Source organism: Pecten maximus, chromosome 7, assembly GCF_902652985.1.
Source record: "Pecten maximus chromosome 7, xPecMax1.1, whole genome shotgun sequence".
Taxonomy (NCBI): Eukaryota; Metazoa; Mollusca; class Bivalvia; order Pectinida; family Pectinidae; genus Pecten; species Pecten maximus.
Genome location: NC_047021.1, coordinates 38,575,904 through 38,596,349, shown reverse-complemented (window position 1 = coordinate 38,596,349; position 20,446 = coordinate 38,575,904). Strand labels below are relative to the sequence as shown.

The 20,446-nt window shown below is 32.7% G+C and overlaps 2 long non-coding RNA genes across 2 annotated transcripts in view; both read right to left on the bottom strand.

Annotated features, from left to right (window-relative positions):
- Positions 1-2,529: 2,529 nt before the first annotated feature.
- Positions 2,530-20,446, bottom strand: part of LOC117330786 — a 44,280-nt gene continuing 26,363 nt past the window's right edge. Inside the window, exons 3-4 of the long non-coding RNA XR_004533400.1 lie at positions 2,815-2,850; positions 2,530-2,671 (exon numbers count right to left, since the gene is read on the bottom strand). This is a non-coding gene — a long non-coding RNA (uncharacterized LOC117330786). The remainder of the gene's footprint in view (positions 2,672-2,814; positions 2,851-20,446) is intronic.
- LOC117330787 lies at positions 8,651-11,606 on the bottom strand. The gene is made up of 3 exons (XR_004533401.1): positions 11,345-11,606; positions 9,340-9,382; positions 8,651-8,680 (listed from the first exon to the last, which is right to left on the bottom strand). It is a non-coding gene; the product is annotated as an uncharacterized LOC117330787 (long non-coding RNA).

Sequence of the window (20,446 nt, the reverse complement as noted above, 5' to 3'; positions counted from 1 at the left end):
ATATAAATGGAATCTTATTAATCAAATTTTAAGTTAACATACTAGCTGGTTGGTAAACTGCGGAATTTTTGTCTATTGTTAAACCAATGGGTTTGTAAACTACACAGTTTCTGTTTATAGTTTTACCTTGTTTCGTGAAGTAACAACAAATACATGTCCATATTTTACATGTGCAATGTACTGTACATTCATTTTATGAATATGTATAATGATAATCTAAATATTTATTTTAAATTGTCCTTGAATATTGAGGTTTAATGTAAATAATAACATATCCAATAAAATATATGCGATGTATAGATGTATGTGATTATGTGGAAAAAATCGGAATAAAAAAAATATATAAATAAAAATAAAATGATCGGTCGGACCCAGTTATTTTTGGGGGGAATTCATAAATACTTTCATAAATATACATTTTATCTCAATTTTATTCCCGATAATTTGCTACTTACATAAGTCTTACTACTGTTAAGAGGTCAAAATATAAACATTGATATATACAAGTGTATATATATGGTTTTGTTTTGGAGTATGGGCTTTAAATTTAAGTTTCTCCAAAAAAGTCCACGAAGACGCTTTCGTATTTTTCTGTCAGATGTAAACAAATTGGTTTATTTTTTCTATCTTTCATTTCCCATAGATTTGTTTTATATATGCGCTAATTTCATTCTTTTTCTCTGTCAGACATAATACAGTCATGGAGTTCGACAGTAGACTATCAGTTTGGCTGTACAAAGTCAAATCGGTATGATAATAATGACAGTATATTGAAGCGAAGGCACTCGCCTCGTCTGTCAATGCATCCAATATACAATTGGCTGTATCAATAGACGAGGAAAGTGCCTGTGAATGAAGAATTAGTTAAGGGGAGATAAATGAGATTGGTAAATCGTGAAAGAGGTCAACTAAGACACATAGCCGGTTTAAATTTGTATTGTAGCATTTTACAGTAGATTCTGTATTTTCCCAGGTCTGTATATTCCCCGGGCCCTGTCCTTAGATTTTGATGATAAAGAGAGTGTGGACGGTCCTCTTTCAGCCAGGAGTAACCTCAGTTACGACATCAAATCCGTACCACTACTAGAAAGGTTGGATAAAGTACACCGCCAATCCATTGCTTTCCACGTGACCACACCCACTTCCAAGCGTCAAGACAGAAATGCCTAATCGGCCATATTCCGGCGTCAGAAGGTATGCTGTTATTTAAATGTTGACGTCAAAGGCAGAAACGTTTTGCCATAACATGCTCCATTATGAATGATATGAAGAGCAGATACTTGTGCGAGTTGTCCCCCATGTATCACTTTTTCGAATAGGTTTCTTATAATTTTAGGCTAACCAGAGGACCTTGACTTCGACGACCAACTCAGAAAAAAGCGAGAAAGAAAAAGATATTTATGTTCTCATGATATATCAAATTTTGATTAAATCTGCAAAAAATAAAGTGGAAGTATATAAGTCTAGCTTACACAATCATACAGAGTTTTGTCCATATATATAAACGCATCACGGCCGTCGAACCAACTGCTTGTTAGTCACTGACCAATGTTTCGAGAATCATTGTTTAGAAGTTGGTTTTTTGTTGTTGTTTTTACAGGGGTTTCAATACATTGTATTTTATGACCTACCTAACCTACCTTATTTGTAGTCAGGGTAACGGAGTAGACTGCGTGCCCATAGGTTGCAGACTTTTTAAACAATATCTTTAAAAGGAGACTAACGAATCAGGTGAATTCATCACATTATTTCTGACCAGTCAGATTAACTTGCAATTAGCATAGTATAATATATATTAATATCAATATAGAACTGCCAGAATAAGAATAATGATAAATCCGTCCAATTAATGGAGCGAGTTTTTAGCACTTGATAATGAAGTTATTAGATGTTTCATTTACAAACGTCTTTAGTACAATGATAGCATATCACGTGGTGCAAAGATGAGGATGTTAATACATTTATCTCAATATTTCACTTTAGATCGACACAGAACTAATCGACGCCATGGATTACTATTATATATAGGCTAACTGGAACTGAATAAAGTCCTGAGTTTGTAGTAAATGTAGATAATTTGTTTGATGATGTTTCAAATCGTAAGTAACTCCCAGACAACACAATCGAGACACCAAAATCATTGGGGAAATTTCAATACCAATGATCGAAACAATAAATCCAATAGGGAAACATTTAAAGGAAAGAATGCTACATCAAAATCAGCACGAACACATTTAAAAGAATAATCTAGACCACTAAACAAACGGGAAGACTTCCAAAGAGAATGAACGTGAGATCAAAACTAATGGGGATTATTTAAACAAAGAATAACCGAGACACAAAAAGGGAGAGGCTTGAAAGGAAGCGATCGAAACATCAAAACCAACTGAACTACAACGGGAACGGAGAGGACAACCTGTTAAAAATCCGATAAGTAAATACCATTAAATGAACGGAGTGGTGTCTGACTTGACCTCCAACCAGAAACAGGCATTGTTGTTCATATTAGACAAAAAATTAAGCAAAGTATATGAATTAATAAATTCGTTTACTTATCTGACAACAAAAGCATGTACATAAATTTGAATGTCTTCTTTTTATTTTGATGTATTTATTTGTAAAGATATGATGTCTATTTCCGCAGCGTTCCTCTCTCATGTAATCTTCTGACCTGTAAGAGAAGAAAACTTACATTACCATATCAAATCTAGTAATCATGTACGCGATTGCTGTTTAGAATAAACAATTGTCTTATACCAACAAAATGTTAGCAATTGGTTTTATGTTTATAACATAACGAAATTGGGTAATTACCTTGTACCTATCGGCTCTCATTACTTTTACTTAACTCTGTAAAGAAAGTAATAAATAACTAATTAGTAACAAATAATGGAGTGATGCATTGTGCCACACGAATTTCTCAGGCATTATAAATAGTATCTCTGAAATAAATTCCAAATGTTCACTTAAATGGAATACAAATATCACATGCAATTTCAAGTTTAAAGTCAATCAATTTTGAGATGGAGCATTACATAACATAATGTATATACCTTCGGAACTGCAGTCAGCGCACTCAGTATTCTCAGTGCTCTCACTAGTCTCACTTTTCGAAGCTAAACAAAATTGATTGAACAAAATTTACACATTACTATACATGATATTTTGTTTTCATTTTTCAGTACATGATGTCGTATGAATTTCACTGTATATAATGTATGGTATTTTTAAACTCGTAAAATTCTTTCATTAAAAAATTACAAATATTAATATTTTAAGTCAAAAGTTTGTTAAAAAGTTAGGTATGTTTGTAACTTATAATCACCTCTATTGTAGCTGTCACCATGTTTAAATATTGAGGTATATTACTAATATGAGAAAGAAGATTAGAAATAAGCGACTTTTGACATATATTTCTAAATAGCTTTCTCAAAAAGTCGTTGACATAAATTTTTTTTAACCAGTGGCAAATTGCGAAGTTAGATAAAAAAGATAATGATAATAATTCATATTACATTTTTTGGAATACACACAAATCTTTTAATGTTTTCTCCATGTTATTGTTATCTCAATTGGATTATATTGTTTATCATCAGAGCTCTTACGTTGTTTTCTTTTCAGATCTCCATCAGACACTGAAACTACAAAAATCTCACTTACAAAATTGTACCAAAACATATGGCATTGATTATAAGCAACACTCCATCTACATTACTTATTACAAAAAGAATGTTGCATTTGGCATTAATGAAAATGGCAGAAACGGACGGTTATAAACTTCTTGTAATAATACACAAAAAACCAATAAAAGGGGGCTATTTTCGTTAGCAAATAAATTAACTCATGCTTTGAAATTGAGATTTTTGACTTTAATCGAAAAGGTATTTAAATACAATGGAATTTAATTATGTAGTACACTTTGACACTTGCAACTAATAAAATGACAAACATGTGGTCATGTCAAAATGCCTGATAAATTAGAAAATTATACATTGATATTTCATGAACTAATACAAAAGTTTTCACTTCATTCACCATTTTTCCCTATTTTGTAAAATGGTCATGAAAACAACCCACAAACATTATCAAATATTTTGAACACAATGGAAGGTAATGTGTGTCATCATGGTTGTTAAAAAGTATGTCACAATATGATCGTTTTTTTCGTTGATGAGTAAGTAAATGACGATTCTTTGTCCAAACTCGTATAATTTATGTGTCGAGCTTGAACAAATCATGAATACTTTACCACCGAAATGATCGTTTTTGACAAAAAAAAAAAAAAAAAAAAACGCTTATTGATTAATATTGAAAAAAAACCCAGAGTTATATTAAGTCTCAATATTTTCCTCTGTTCACGGGCCGAAACCATGTAATATCATGCCATGGACTGTTATGTCACTTTGCGCTCTATTCTGATACTCGGTTAAACGCCACCTAACACACAAAACTCCCACTGCTCGCCGCTAAACAAAAATAATAAAATCAAAAATACATGATTATTTTGTTTCCATTTTATAAAAGGACAGTACCTGATGCTGTATGTTTTCCAATGGAATATTTAAACTCGCAATATGGTTTATCATAACAGAATTACAAATATCAATGTAGTCGGTCAAAATTAGTTAAAACATTAGGTATGTTTGTAAGTTGTAACCATCTTCAATTGTAGCTGTCACCAATGTTTATATATTCAAGTATATTACTAACTTGAGAACGAACATTAGAAACTAGCGACTTAAAACATATATTTCTAAATTGTTTATTCAAAACGTCGTTGACATCAGAATAAATATATGACCAATGGTCAATAGTAAAGTCAGATAAAAATCTATATTTTTTCTTCATTTCATTGTTATCTTAATTGGATTATATTGTTCATCATCTGAGCTCTTACCTTGTCTTCGTTTCCTTTTTTCATCCAACACTGAAAATACAAAAATCTCTCTCACAAATTTGTGGCAAATTTTTTTTCAGTGATCATAATCAACACTTCATCTACATCGCTGATTACAAAAGAATGTTGCAGTTGACATCAATGAAAACGCCAGAAAAGGACAGTTCTGAGCTTCTTGTAAACTTACACGAAATTTTAAATAAAAAGTTCCTTTAAATTGAAAAGAAAAGAGGGTTGGGATATTTTCGTTAGCAAATAAATTAACGCATGCTTCTAATTTGTGATTTTTGCTTTTGATCGAAATGATATGTGAATACAATGAAATTTAATGTTTCAATACACTCTGCCACTTGCAACTATCAAAATGACAAATATGACGTAATGTGATCCTGCAAAATACCTGGTATATCATCCAATTATGTTTCATCAACTAATACAAAAGTTTTCACTTCGTTCACCATTTTTTCGCTATTTTGAAAAATGGTAATGAAAACAATCGATAAAACATTGTCAAATATTTTGAACACAATAGACAGCTCATGTTTGTCACCATGGTTGTTAAGCAGTATGTCACAATATGATCGTTTTTTTCTCGATGAGTAAGTAAATAGCGATCCTTGGTCCAAATCCGAATAATTTATGTGTCGAGCTTGAACAAAGCTTGAATACTTTACCACCGAAAAGAACTTTATTTGAGAAAGAGAATGCTTATTGATTAGAATTTAAAAAAATAAAAAAACTGGCAAAATTTAGTCTCAATATTTTCCTCTGTTCAAGGACCGAGACAATGTAATATCATGTCATCGACTGTTATGTCACTTCGCGCTCCATTCTGATCGCCGGTTAAACGCCAACTAACACAGACACTCAACTAGCCCGTCCTCGGACTGTGCTAACCTTTCCACGGTGGTAAACACTGATAAATCCAAAGCACAAAATCTTCAGCAGTGCGCTAATTTGGTACTGAAGCTGCAGTTCACCGTAACGTAAGTTAAATTATTTACCTTCAGAACTGCTCTCAGCGCTCTCAAAGCTCTTACTGCTCGCTGCTAAACAAAAATAATAAATCAAAAATACATTGTGCTTTTCCAATGGAATATTTAAACTCGCAATATGCTTTATCATAACAGAATTACAAATATCAATGAAGTCGGTCAAAATTAGTTAAAACATTAGGTACGTTTGTAAGTTGTAACCATCTTCAATTGTAGCTGTCACCAATGTATACATATTCAAGTATATTACTAACTTGAGAACAAAGATTAGAAATTAGCGACTTAAAACATATATTTCTAAATAGTTTATTTAAAACGTCGTTGACATCATAATAAATATATGACCAATGGTAAATAGTAAAGTCAGATAAAAAAATCTTTCATTTTTTTTTCTTCATTTCATTGTTATCATAATTGGATTATATTGTTTATCATCAGAGCTCTTACGTTGTTTTCTTATCAGATCTTCATCCAACACTGGAAATACAAAAATCTCACTTACAAAATTGTGCCAAAAAATATGCCATTGATTATAAGCAACACTTCATCTACATTGCTTATTACAAAAAGAATGTTGCATTTGGCATTAATGAAAATGGCAGAAACGGACCGTTATAAACTTCTTGTAAAAATACACAAAAATCAATTAAAAGGGGGCTATTTTCGTTAGCAAATAAATTAACTCATGCTTTGAAATTGAGATTTTTGACTTTAATCGAAAAGGTATTTAAATACAATGGAATTTAATTATGTAGTACACTTTGACACTTGCAACTAATAAAATGACAAACATGTGGTCATGTCAAAATGCCTGATAAATTAGAAAATTATACATTGATATTTCATGAACTAATACAAAAGTTTTCATTTCATTCACCATTTTTCCCTATTTTGTAAAATGGTCATGAAAACAACCCACAAACATTATCAAATATTTTGAACACAATGGAAGGTAATGTGTGTCATCATGGTTGTTAAAAAGTATGTCACAATATGATCGTTTTTTTCGTTGATGAGTAAGTAAATGACGATTCTTTGTCCAAACTCGTATAATTTATGTGTCGAGCTTGAACAAATCATGAATACTTTACCACCGAAATGATCGTTTTTGACAAAAAAAAAAAAAAAAAAAAAACGCTTATTGATTAATATTGAAAAAAAAACCCAGAGTTATATTAAGTCTCAATATTTTCCTCTGTTCACGGGCCGAAACCATGTAATATCATGCCATGGACTGTTATGTCACTTTGCGCTCTATTCTGATACTCGGTTAAACGCCACCTAACACACAAAACTCCCACTGCTCGCCGCTAAACAAAAATAATAACATCAAAAATACATGATTATTTTGTTTCCATTTTATAAAAGGACAGTACCTGATGCTGTATGTTTTCCAATGGAATATTTAAACTCGCAATATGGTTTATCATAACAGAATTACAAATATCAATGTAGTCGGTCAAAATTAGTTAAAACATTAGGTATGTTTGTAAGTTGTAACCATCTTCAATTGTAGCTGTCACCAATGTTTATATATTCAAGTATATTACTAACTTGAGAACGAACATTAGAAATTAGCGACTTAAAACATATATTTCTAAATTGTTTATTCAAAACGTCTTTGACATCAGAATAAATATATGACCAATGGTCAATAGTAAAGTCAGATAAAAATCTATATTTTTTCTTCATTTCATTGTTATCTTAATTGGATTATATTGTTCATCATCTGAGCTCTTACCTTGTCTTCGTTTCCTTTTTTCATCCAACACTGAAAATACAAAAATCTCTCTCACAAATTTGTGGCAAATTTTTTTTCAGTGATCATAATCAACACTTCATCTACATCGCTGATTACAAAAGAATGTTGCAGTTGACATCAATGAAAACGACAGAAAAGGACAGTTCTGAGCTTCTTGTAAACTTACACGAAATTTTAAATAAAAAGTTCCTTTTTAATTGAAAAGAAAAGAGGGTTGGGATATTTTCGTTAGCAAATAAATTAACGCATGCTTCTAATTTGTGATTTTTGCTTTTGATCGAAATGATATGTGAATACAATGAAATTTAATGTTTCAATACACTCTGCCACTTGCAACTATCAAAATGACAAATATGACGTAATGTGATCCTGCAAAATACCTGGTATATCATCCAATTATGTTTCATCAACTAATACAAAAGTTTTCACTTCGTTCACCATTTTTTCGCTATTTTGAAAAATGGTAATGAAAACAATCGATAAAACATTGTCAAATATTTTGAACACAATAGACAGCTACTGTTTGTCACCATGGTTGTTAAGCAGTATGTCACAATATGATCGTTTTTTTCTCGATGAGTAAGTAAATAACGATCCTTGGTCCAAATCCGAATAATTTATGTGTCGAGCTTGAACAAATCATGAATACTTTACCGCGGAAAAGAACTTTATTTGAGAAATAGAATGCTTATTGATTAAAATTAAAAAAAAAAAACTGAGTTATATTTAGTCTCAATATTTTCCTCTGTTCACGGGCCGAGACCATGTGATATCGTGCCATCGACTGTTATGTCACTTCGCGATCCATTCTGATGGCCGGTTAAACGCCAACTAACACAGACACGCAATTAGCTCGCCCTCGGACTGTGTTAACCTTTCCACGGTGGTAAACAATAACAAATCCAAAGCACAAAATCTTCAGCAGTGCGCTAATTTGGTACTGAATCTGCAGTTCACCGTAACGTAAGTTAATTTATTTACCTGCAGAATTGCTCTCAGCGCTCTCAAGGCTCATGCTGCTCGATGCTAAACAAAAATAATATAATCAAAAATACATTGTGCTTGACATGATTATTTTGTTTCCATTTCATAAAAGGACAGTACCTGATGCTGTCTGTTTTCCAATGGAATATTTAAACTTGAATTATGGTTTATCATAACAGAATTACAAATATCGATGCAATCCGTCAAAGGTTAGTTAAACATTAGGTAGGTTTGTAAATCATAATCATCTTCTATTGTAGCTATCACCACGTTTACATATTCAAGTGTATTACTACCTTGAGAACGAAGATTAGAAACCAGCGACTTAAAACATATATTTCTAAATAGTTTATTCGAAACGTCGTTGACATCAGAATAAATCTATGACCAATGGTAAATAGTAAAGTCAGATAAAAAAAATCTTTTTTTTTCTTCATTTCATTGTTATCATAATTGGATTATATTGTTCATCAACATAGCTATTACCATGTCCTCGTTTCCACTTTTCATCCGACACCGAAAACACAAAAATGTTTTTCACAAGATTGTGCCAAAAAAATTTCAGTGATCAAACTTTAGAATGATAGTGTAAATATGAAGCGTTCGCCAAAGATGCAGCTTTTTTTTTCTTTAAACTTTGTTAAACGAAGTCTTAAACCATACAACTTTAACATTCTATTAACTAATAACAAATCTCTTACCTTTCGATGACGCATCCTTTGTCTCTTCCGCGGAAACCTCCACCTGCATTTAAACAATTACATGTAAATTTCAATTATCTGCCTCCAAAATACTAGGAAACCTTGTAATATTTTCACAATCATGAAATCTATTGACACCATACAGTATGCATGCTTATATAATATTTATCTCATTTTCCCCCCTTAGGAATGAATATATCATAAAAGAGGCAACACAAGTATTACATTAAACTTTCCTAAGATTCGTACATACAGAATGTATACGCATGCAGAATCGAACACGTATAATTACACAATTGCTTAAAGAGGCTTGCCCGCAGAGAGATCAGAAAAATTGGCTAATAGAAAAAGATTTTTTACACATGACAGATTGTTGGAATTGTTGAGTTTTTCATTTTATATTCCTTATAAAACGCTGAAAAGTGATATTAAAACCTCATTTTTTAAATATTATTTATTTAATCGCAACCCGCAATAAGTCCCCGCTATAAAGTGGAGTCTAATTTGATTGAAACATCAAAGAAACAAGCACGTGCACAGTGCCGCACAGTGATAACTTCAAAGACAGCGGCGATTTACAAAGAAGATTTGCCGTTATATTCCATACATTTCCCTCTCAGGTTGAGTTTTAAAACGTCTTTTTAATACATATTCTGTAATTGTTTATTTAGTGATCGGAGATGTGCCGTTTACCGGTCCGTCTGCGGGTAAGCCTCTTTAAAAGAAAACTGACATAGCTTTCATTGCATTTAAATATATTTTAATGTGACATAGTATTTCTTGTTAAGAAGGAAAACAGATATATATTTACAAGTAGTCGAAACAAAGGAAAGTAATATACATATAGGTAAGAAGCTTTGAAATAATTAAAGAAGAGGAATTTTCGCAATTGTATACAATTCTTCAGTTTAGCATTTAGGAACTGTTTTCCGTTTTCCCATTTCACTTGACATTTGGATTTCACTCTTTTCGATTCACTGTTTATACTGTTTTTCTGATATTAGTATATTCTCTTATTGTATTAATTACAGTTCTTTTGGATGAAAGGCATCATAGATATCTGATCCTAACTTTATATACGTATCGTTTATTAAGATGATATTTTCATATTTTTCATATTTGCACCAACTCCTGGTAGCAATATGTTTTAACACAATATACCAATCTTGACAGATCTTACTTAGAAATATGGGTCATCTTGCAGCACTCGCAATTATATCAGTACATATATTCTTTAAAGCTGAATTGCTTTTTATCTAAACACTCTACAAAACATTCTCATTATCAAAAAGACAATTTAGAGTAATTTATTATTTCAGATTGAAACGCCGCAACTCTTGATAGAAATTATATCGAGATTCAATATGGAATAATTTTCTATGCCAAATCATTTTATAAAAAAAATCTTTGATTATTTATTTTTTCATAAAATACATGCAATATACTGTACATCATCAGTAACTTTTTTAGGGCAAACTATTCGTATTCATGTTAATTTTACAAGAATAATTTAAGTGACGTGCGCACTATTGTAAATAGATGGACAATATTTTTAATTACCGTATCTAATTTTTATTTCATTTATTCCACTGTCCCATCAAACATAAAAAATCAGGTTTTCAGGTGGAAACCTCGATCAAAGCTAGGTTAGTATATAACAAGTCATTAAATCATGGTATACTTTTGATGTAGTAACAATCCTTTTCAAGGACTGCATAACATATCTAGTTAAAGACATTCCTTAGGCAAAAAAAATCAAAAAATCTTGGAATGATATGTCGTCCACATGCAAATAGATTCAAATTAGAGTAAATTTAGTATCCCTCAGTTTAATAGAATAGCCACGCAACTCCTTTACGACTTCACAATCAATACTTTAAGTTTTTAAGTTTTAACAACTTTTTTCATTATTTCCTTGAATTGTTCAAATAGTTCAAATATAGCTAAAATATTCTTCAAAAGTGTAAAAAAATATATAAGAATAAGTATCTAAATGTTTACTTACGCTTCTCTTATGTCCGATTGCAGATGACTGGACGTCGACGAAAACAGAAAGGCATACCACGACGGCAATTGGAATGAGGAAAGCTGACTTCATCTTCCTTCTAAAGTGTATTTTAGAATTTGCACAGGAAGTCTGTTTGCAATAAGTACGAACTGTTTCGCTTAATAAGACTAACTGTTTGCTTTACACAGAGCAGACATTATTTATAGTACAGTAATTTATTGACGTCATTTCAAATATGAATATTAAATGGGCGACAAGCTTTTTTTATTCTCTAAGTTAAACGAAAACATAAAATATGTATAACGCCTTTTTAGGGAAGACCATTAGATAAAATTAAAATATGCTAACTAAACAAAATCCTTCGGCGGGCAAATCAAGCGCATTTAGGGGATTCGCCTTCAGGAAACTCCATTACATTTGCAATGGCATATGTTAATTAACATTATCTAACATCTAACGTTAGATGTTGTTACATCTAACAGGTTATTTTCTAAACAAATATTTTTTGTAACTAATTTGTTCCCGCGTCTAAAAGTGCATAGAAAGCATATATAATCAAGTCAAGAATTGACTTGGTAGACAATTAAAGATAACGTTAGTTAGGCATTTGAACCAGGGATATTCCTAGATTATTCAGGCATGTTTATATACAGCTAAGGTATATGAAAGTTTGTCACCAAGATTAAAATAACTGCTTTGTTTAAACATAATCAGATAGAATCTTGAAAATCTTTCTTTAAGTCCTTTCGAGGTTAATCCTTTTATATCCACTTTGATGTTATATTTCAAAGGCGTGGTATGGTAATTTAGGTTACAGGCAATGTGAACGTCTACCGCATCGCAGAAAAAATTAAACATAAACCAACTTTGAATGCAAATTTATGCGTTTTTTAACATTGTCAGTCCTTACCATTTACTACAAATATTTAAAACAAATTCAAAAGAAAGATAAATGACATATCTAGTAGCCTCTAGAATTTCAAATAATTAGTGTGTGCCCCCGTTCCCGCAACATAAATAAAACTTTCAAGCCTCTCTTGTATCTCAAAATTTTAAATACTATCTGTAAAACAGCTGCTGTTAATAGTATCTTACCCTCAAACCTTTTTATTTTTAGCATCGTTTGATATAGCATGGTTGTAATGACCCACTTAAAATAATTGTGATTGTTATTTGTTTGCATAAACGTACGTTGTATTGTTGAAGAATGTACGCAGAATTTGAAAAAAAAACTAAGTAATACGGTTGTCATGGAATCCAAATAGGAGAAACGACTGTATACCAGGAAGTATACAAAGGCATACCTGATATTCCTGGTAGATTACACAATTTATAGGGGCGCGAATCATCTTTCTCTATATTAGTCGTGGTATCTTGCATGCCTGCATGCAGACGATTTAATGTGATCATTAGTATTATTATTTTACAAGGTCGGTGTTAAGCGATTACACTTAATATTTGGGGAAATATTCTCTGTTTTTATATGATCAAGTGAAAGAGATTAAATTAATAAATATCTTAATTTTAATGACAACCAGGGGAAAGACATAGGTTGCCAGTGCTGGAACAATCTTAAAAAAATTAAAAGTTTTCCACATTAATACCACAAGAAGACAACCACGAGCATACCGCAGACTCCTGAAACATGTATCAATGCACACATTTACCACACACATGTATGTCACTATCGGGAAGGCCGTCCATAATTATAAATGACCCCTGTTGAGAAGTTGTGAGTTAAACAATACATAACCAAACATTGATTTTGATATGGAGTAGATGTGTGTTGGTTTAACAGAATAGTAATTATCCAGAGTTCCCAGGTTCGATCCGTCGTGGAGGCATTGATTGAAATCATTTTTATCATCCTTTAAGCTAATTTGGGATTATTTCATGAAAATAAACGAATCATCGATCAGCGACCTGGTAGCTCAGCGGTAGAGTGTACGTCTAGAGTTTGCAGGGTCTCGGGTTCGAACCCCAGTCTGGCTACTATCTTTCTCCTGTTACATATTTTGCGAGCTTCCAAATCATTGTTTAAAGCATTGGGATGATGCTAAAGGTACGGGATATCCGATTATGTTGTCTGTGGGGGCGAAGACTTGATAAAAGGAGGGAGGAATCTTGCGGAACTGGACTGGGTTGATCATCGGGGACCGGGTAGCTCAGTGGTAGAGTGTCCGTCTAGAATTTGGAAGGTCCTGGGTTCGAACCCCGGTCTCGCTACTACGTTTTCTTTTTCTCCTGTTATATGTCTGTTTACCTATGACTTTTAACCTGTGATACACTTGATACTTGTACATGTGTGTCTGATTACCCTGTGACTCATAACCAGTAAACCTTACACAGGTTATGAGTTATAGAGTAGAAAGAGTCATATGGTAAACAGAAGTATGAAGTTAATACATGGGATACACAGACATTAAGTATGAAGTGTTTACAAAAGGATACGATAGTAACGTGGCCCTGTGGTCAGGGTCAGCTGAGGGTAGTCAGATCAGACCTGTAGATCAGTCATATTTAAACAAAGATGCACTGTACCTGAGAAGTACAAATGTTCTTAATAGAAAAAATCCCGCGGTTAAGTATTTAGATCGACTATGGTTGAGAAGATGAATCATTTATATGACCACACTGTATCCGTAAACTTTAAAACGTAAGTAGGTCTAGCCCTGGCAACTAGGTGAAGCAAAAACGGAAATTTACGCAATAACTGTTCGTTTAACTTGATACGAAAGCTATGAACTAAATCATTGTTACCTTCCGTTGTATTTTAGCATATTGGTGTCTCAAAAAATGCGAAAATAATCCGGTAATGTTCAATGATCTTCATCTTTTATAATTGTCATGTTTTCCGGGTCACGTTCTAATATCATGTTGACTTCCGGTTACGTCATCGAATTCATAAATAAAGATATTGTGATCAGTATTAAGTGCAACATTAAAGTTCCATCGTAAATGATTGCTACGATTCGCTAACCTAAAGCATAAGTAATTGAAATTAATCTTAATTGTTTTATCACAAGATCTTTTGGAAGCTTTGCAATACTGACACTTTCAAACGCACAGATACTTTGATTTGAACAAAGACGGCGACCTGAAGCTGTGAGGCGGTCTGGATTGGCGTACATTTCGGCAAGTAAACATCGTACAATGTTCCCGTGTGTTCAGATCATATAATTTTATCAATATGTATTCAGAATAGTTGTTGTTTAGTTGCTACGGTCATTAACATAAAGATTCGGATTATTATATAAATACTTATTTAGGTACAAGCTAACCGGTAATAAGTATTTATATATTAAAGTATCTAAAATGCTGCCGTATCCAACTACGTAAAGAATATAAAAAAAAATGTGTGACCAGTAGCATTGGCTTCTAATAATTTTTAGCTCTCCGGGGCTCTTTATAGCCCCGAGAACTATAGCCACCGGGCGAAAATTTTGCTGCTTTGCACCTTGTAAACAGAATTTTAGCCTAACAGTGCATTCATGGCTGTATATTGTGATGCCAGATAATAGGTATTGTGAAGTTGTTGAGTTGATAACAATAAAGTATAGCTGAGAAAGTCGTAAGCGCTGCACTGTAAAAATTCGTTTGCAAATGAGATGTTGGTTCTGACAAAAAATTACAATTACCAAATGCAAGAAAATTGAAAACAATAAATAGAAAAAATAATACCATGCCCAGAGAACTTAATGACCCTTGACCTCTTGTTCATCTAGGGAAAGCATGGTCTTTGATTGATATGTGCATTATTTTTCTATCGATAGTTACATTATCTTTAATGATTGACTTTCAAATCTGAAGCTACATGTGGTATTCCAAGCAACTGATTTTCATTGACAGAAATAGTGGCATTGACCTTTGACATCCGAGTCTGAAAGAGTACTTAAGGTATTGTGCAGCAACCAAAGAAGAGGCCATATGGGCCAGCATTAATCACCTTCTCTGGACCTCTTTTTGATATTGAGAGAAAAAAAGTTTAAAACATTTAGACATGTTTGTCTGATGTGACCTTGAAAATACGTCAATATTGCTCGTTTGTAAACAAATTTTGTATCTCTTCACCAGCATACTACCGGCCCAATATTAGGTATCTTGGCCTCAAGGTTATTGAGTTGAAGATTTACAAGGTTATTGCATGTCTAGCTCCAGTGGTATTTAATGAAGGTAAAGGTCATTCATTCAAACAAACCAAGTAGCATTCATGATTTGTAACCATAATTACAGATTGTGCATTACAATTGCAGAATCGCCCTTTTGGGTCCCACTCCCCCCTCCTTTGGGGCCAGAAGAGTGTCTTAAGTTTCTTGAACAATACTTAGGCCAGCAATGTCCCAGACCAAGTTTGAAAACATTGTGATCATCGAATAGGCCATACAGAAGAAAACAATTCAACACGGATGTTGTATTGGACTATATGCCCTTTCTGACCCTGCATTTCCACCACAGAAGGAGTTATATCCCCTATTACAACCTGTCACAATTAGATTAAAACCTTAAGGAGAAAACTTAAAATGAAAGCAATGATACATAATTATTGACGAGATCATGCAATTTTGAATTAAATACAGTACTCGTCAGGTGGTATGGTCCCAAATCACTGCCACAGTGGCGAGGTATAATATCTTCATTCCACTCACTCAGTCGGTTGCATCTCGGTTAAAACACCGACTGACACAGGCTCAAAACCCGAGTGGTCACCTGTTTACTGACAACGCGCGACACGATGTGGAAGAGTGTTGGGGATTAGTGAAACAAAGGACTTGACTCATGATTGACAGGTGCACTGCCCGATATCGTTATGTGTTTGTTGTTGTACGGCCATTACTGTAGCTGGACTTACATTTTGAACTTACAGTATCTCAGCCCACAGCCCAATGTTGTGAAAAACAGGGATACATTTTTATGTAGTGAAATCACGATTGATACTAGCGATACTAGAGATGCATTGTGTTGTAAATGTATAGTACATATATACACTCCAAATTATTTGATTAAATCCTACCTAGATAAGTAGCGCAAATGTTTACCGGGAAATGAAATTTCGACACTTATAAAACAAAACACTATATATATGTAACATTTTAACGATCTCGAGAGAAGCGAAGTTCAACACTATGTTGTTATTTGTATCTTGCACTGTATTTTGTGATAAATCGAAAAGTTAAATTTACTAAACAGTCTCAATTAAAGTAATATTCTAGATAAGAATAAGAATAAATCAATCACTACGCTACTCAGGCGCGGATCCAGGTATTTGAAAGGGGGACCCCCCCCCCCCCCCCCCCCGGATCCAGGTATTTGAAAGGGGGACACCCCCCCCCCCCCTCTGGATCCGCTAGTACTACTCATACCTAACATGTGTAATGTACATGTTATCATTTTGCCGCCTTGGTGTTTGTGCTATTTGTAGCAATATTGTGATTGGAGAGCGAGGGGGTATATGCCTTTCAGCTTGCGATTGGGCTACGCGGCTCTATCTACACTTTGAAGTAAGTCTGTAATGATGAATTTATAATAATAGCTAATAGCTATAATATTATTATAATAATAGCTAATAGCTATAATGAATTATATTTACCGGTGAAATAGAATGTGAAGTTCAGGACCTAAAATGGTACGTACTATGCAATATTAAGAAAAATATTTAACAACGTATGTGTGAAATATTTACACGTGTCGATCTGTGACAAGTGCATTGTACCGTGACTAGAGATACGTGTCGCTCAGGTGCGTTGATTGACACTCACTGCACCATTATGTGCGTGGTGTTAAAATTATGGTTGTGATTTGTTCGCAGCGTTGGCAGTATTACTCGTGTCAGCGATCAAATGTTTAAAATATATGGTTACACTTCTCAAATCAATACCATTTACATGTTCACCCTTAAATCGATATACAAATTCTTTATAATATTTACATGTACATGTGTATATAGCCTTTAGTTTTTGCTACAAAACGAGGTTCAGGTGCTTTGGTGTGGCGCTATGCGATTGAAGTGTTTATTTTGAAAACACCAGAAATGTTTTGTCTAAGTTTATAATCATGATTATCTAACTAAGTTTGCTGATTGTTTGAAGGTGATAATGCAGCTTTATTCAAATAAGTGTATAATATATAAATATAATGCATGTATAAAGTATAATAACAATGCTTTAAAATGTTTTAAGTATGAGAAAAAAGTAATAAGAGAGCAAGATGAGAAGTAAAAACATGATATTATTTGTATACAATGAATATACTGTATGGATTGGATGTGGTAAAATGGAAATTGTCGAAAATGAATCCAGAATGTAAAATATGTAAATATAAGACATGTATAAAATATAATGTGCTACAATGAAGTCTAATAATACTTTAAAATGTGCTACCTTAAATGTAAATGGTATGAGAAATAGTAGCAAGAGAGCAAGATTAATGCACTGGATGAAAAGTAGAAAAATTGATATTATTTGTATACAAGAAACACACTGTGTAGATTCGGATGTTGTAAAATGGAAAAATGAATGGAAGGATATAACAGGTGGAGAAAGTATTTGGAATAATGGAACAACCGAATCGAGAGGTGTTGCCATTCTATTTACTAGAAAAATAGAATCTTACATTAAAATATCCGAAGATTTGAGAGATAACCATGGGAGAATTTTATCCTGTAAAATGTCAACAGAAAATAAAACCTTTCAGATAATTAACATTTACACACCAAATAAAGGGAATGAAAGGAAGCATTTTTTTTAACACACTGGGTAGGCTCATCATAACTGATAATAATACTGCAAATATTTTAATTGGTGATTTTAATTGTGTTTTGGATAAGTCAAAAGATAGGAATTCAAACCAAAATATGGATGACATAGGTTGTAATGAATTAAACACATTGATTGCTACCTACAGCTTACAGGACATATGGCGAATACACTACCCAGTTACAGTTCAGTATACTTTTCAACGTGGACTATCAAAGTCACGAATTGACATGATTCTAACACATGAAAATATATCATCGTTATTGAGTAATATAAAAATTAAACATTATCCTTATAGTGACCATAAGTCTATTTCAATGAAATTACTTTTATATGAGGCTGATAGAGGGCCAGGTTCATGGAAATTAAGTGAAAAGGTTATTAAAAGTGATATTTTTCAAAATTCATTAGAAGCTTGCTGGAAACATTGGATAAAAGAAATAGACATGTATGAAACTATTCTTGAATGGTGGGATATTACCAAAATAAAGATAAAAGATCTGACAATGGAAGTTGGAAAGCAGATTAATATTAAAGTAAAGGAAATAACAAAAATTGAAGATCAACTAGATACACTTGTTAAGGCCAATTTTAATGATCCAGTAACCCTTAATACAATAGAAAAGTTGCAAACTAAAATCAAACAATACCATAATAATAGAGCAGATGCTGCAAAAGTCCGATCAAGAGTCCAAGATTACGAAGAAGGAGAAAAATCAACAAGGTATTTCTTTGGATTAGAAAAGAAAAATGCAGAAAATACACAATGGTTCAGAATAAAAAATGAGGAAGGACACTATGTAACTGGGATTGATAATATACTTTATGAACAAAAAAAAAAAAAAAACTCGTCAGCTCAGAGGGGTTGGATATTGACAAAGCGGAACAGTTAACAGAACGTATAGAAAACAAACTAACAGAAGAAGAAAGCACTTTTATGGAAAGACCTATAGAACAGAAAGAGATCATTACAGCAATAAATGACTTAAAATTAAATAAATCTCCCTGAGAAGATGGTATAACAGCTGAATTTTACAAAACATACTGGTACTTAATAAAAGATGAAATTATAAAATTGTTTATGGAAATTTTCAGTAACAATAAGTTTACAAACTCACAACATAATGGTATTATAAAACTACTTTATAAGAAAGGTGAGCGAGAAGATATTAAGAATTGGCGACCATTGACACTGTTGAATACTGATTATAAAATTGCAAAAATTTAAAGTAATAGATTGAAAACAGTACTACCAAAAATAATTCATACAGATCAAAAAGGATTTGTAGCAGGCCGAAACATTATGGATGCTAACAGACTTTTGCAAGATATAATTAATTATTGTGACATTGAAAACCAAGAAGGATCCATGATATTTTTAGACCAACAAAAAGCCTTTGACAGAATTGAATGGGGATGGGTAATGAAATGCTTACATGATTTTAAATTTGGCAATATTTTTTGTAATTGGATAAATATGCTGTTAGTTAACTCAAAAACATGTATACAAACAAATGGTTTTACCTCCTCTTACTTTGAAATTACAAGATCAGCCTGACTGAACCTTAAAAATCTGACAGGTTTTCCCCCAAAAGTGTTTTTTCCTGAAATGCAAACATTTGTTGAGATTGTATAGTCTATTCCCGTTTAAACATCAATCCTAGTCAGTGATACAAGTTTGTGTGAAGCGATAGCACTTAATAGTTCGGGAAATATTCTCTGCGTTTATTGTTTATATCAAATGAGAGAGATTATATTGACCATATTCTTAATCTATAGGACAACCAAGGGAAAGACATAGGTGGCCTGTGCTGGAACAAGCTTAAATTTGTTTAAAAGTTTTCCAGATTAATACCACAAGGGGACAAACATGAACATACTACAGACTCCTGAAACATGTATTTATGCACACATCACCACACGCATGCATGTCACAAACAGGGAAAGCTGTCCATAACTATAAATGACCCCTGTTGATAAATTGTACATTAAACAACACATAACCAAACATTTATTTTTTATATGGAGTAATATGTCTGTTGGTTGAACAGAATAGTAGTTATCCAGAGTTCGTATGATTCGATCAGTAGTGGAGGCATTGGAAGTAAATTGCTTCATCCTCTTAGTTTTATTTTTGATAATTTTCATATAATGAATGTTCTTTTTCTACCAATGATATTATCTTACCAAGATTGAAGAATGCATTGTATGAATACGTGTACGCTTTCGAGGTACCCAGTGATGGTAGTTGTCGAAGTGATGCTATAGGCATTTTGATGCTTTTTACCGCCTGATGAATCCTTCTAGTCTTGCAAGAATCACGTGTATCGCATTCAGGTACTCAATA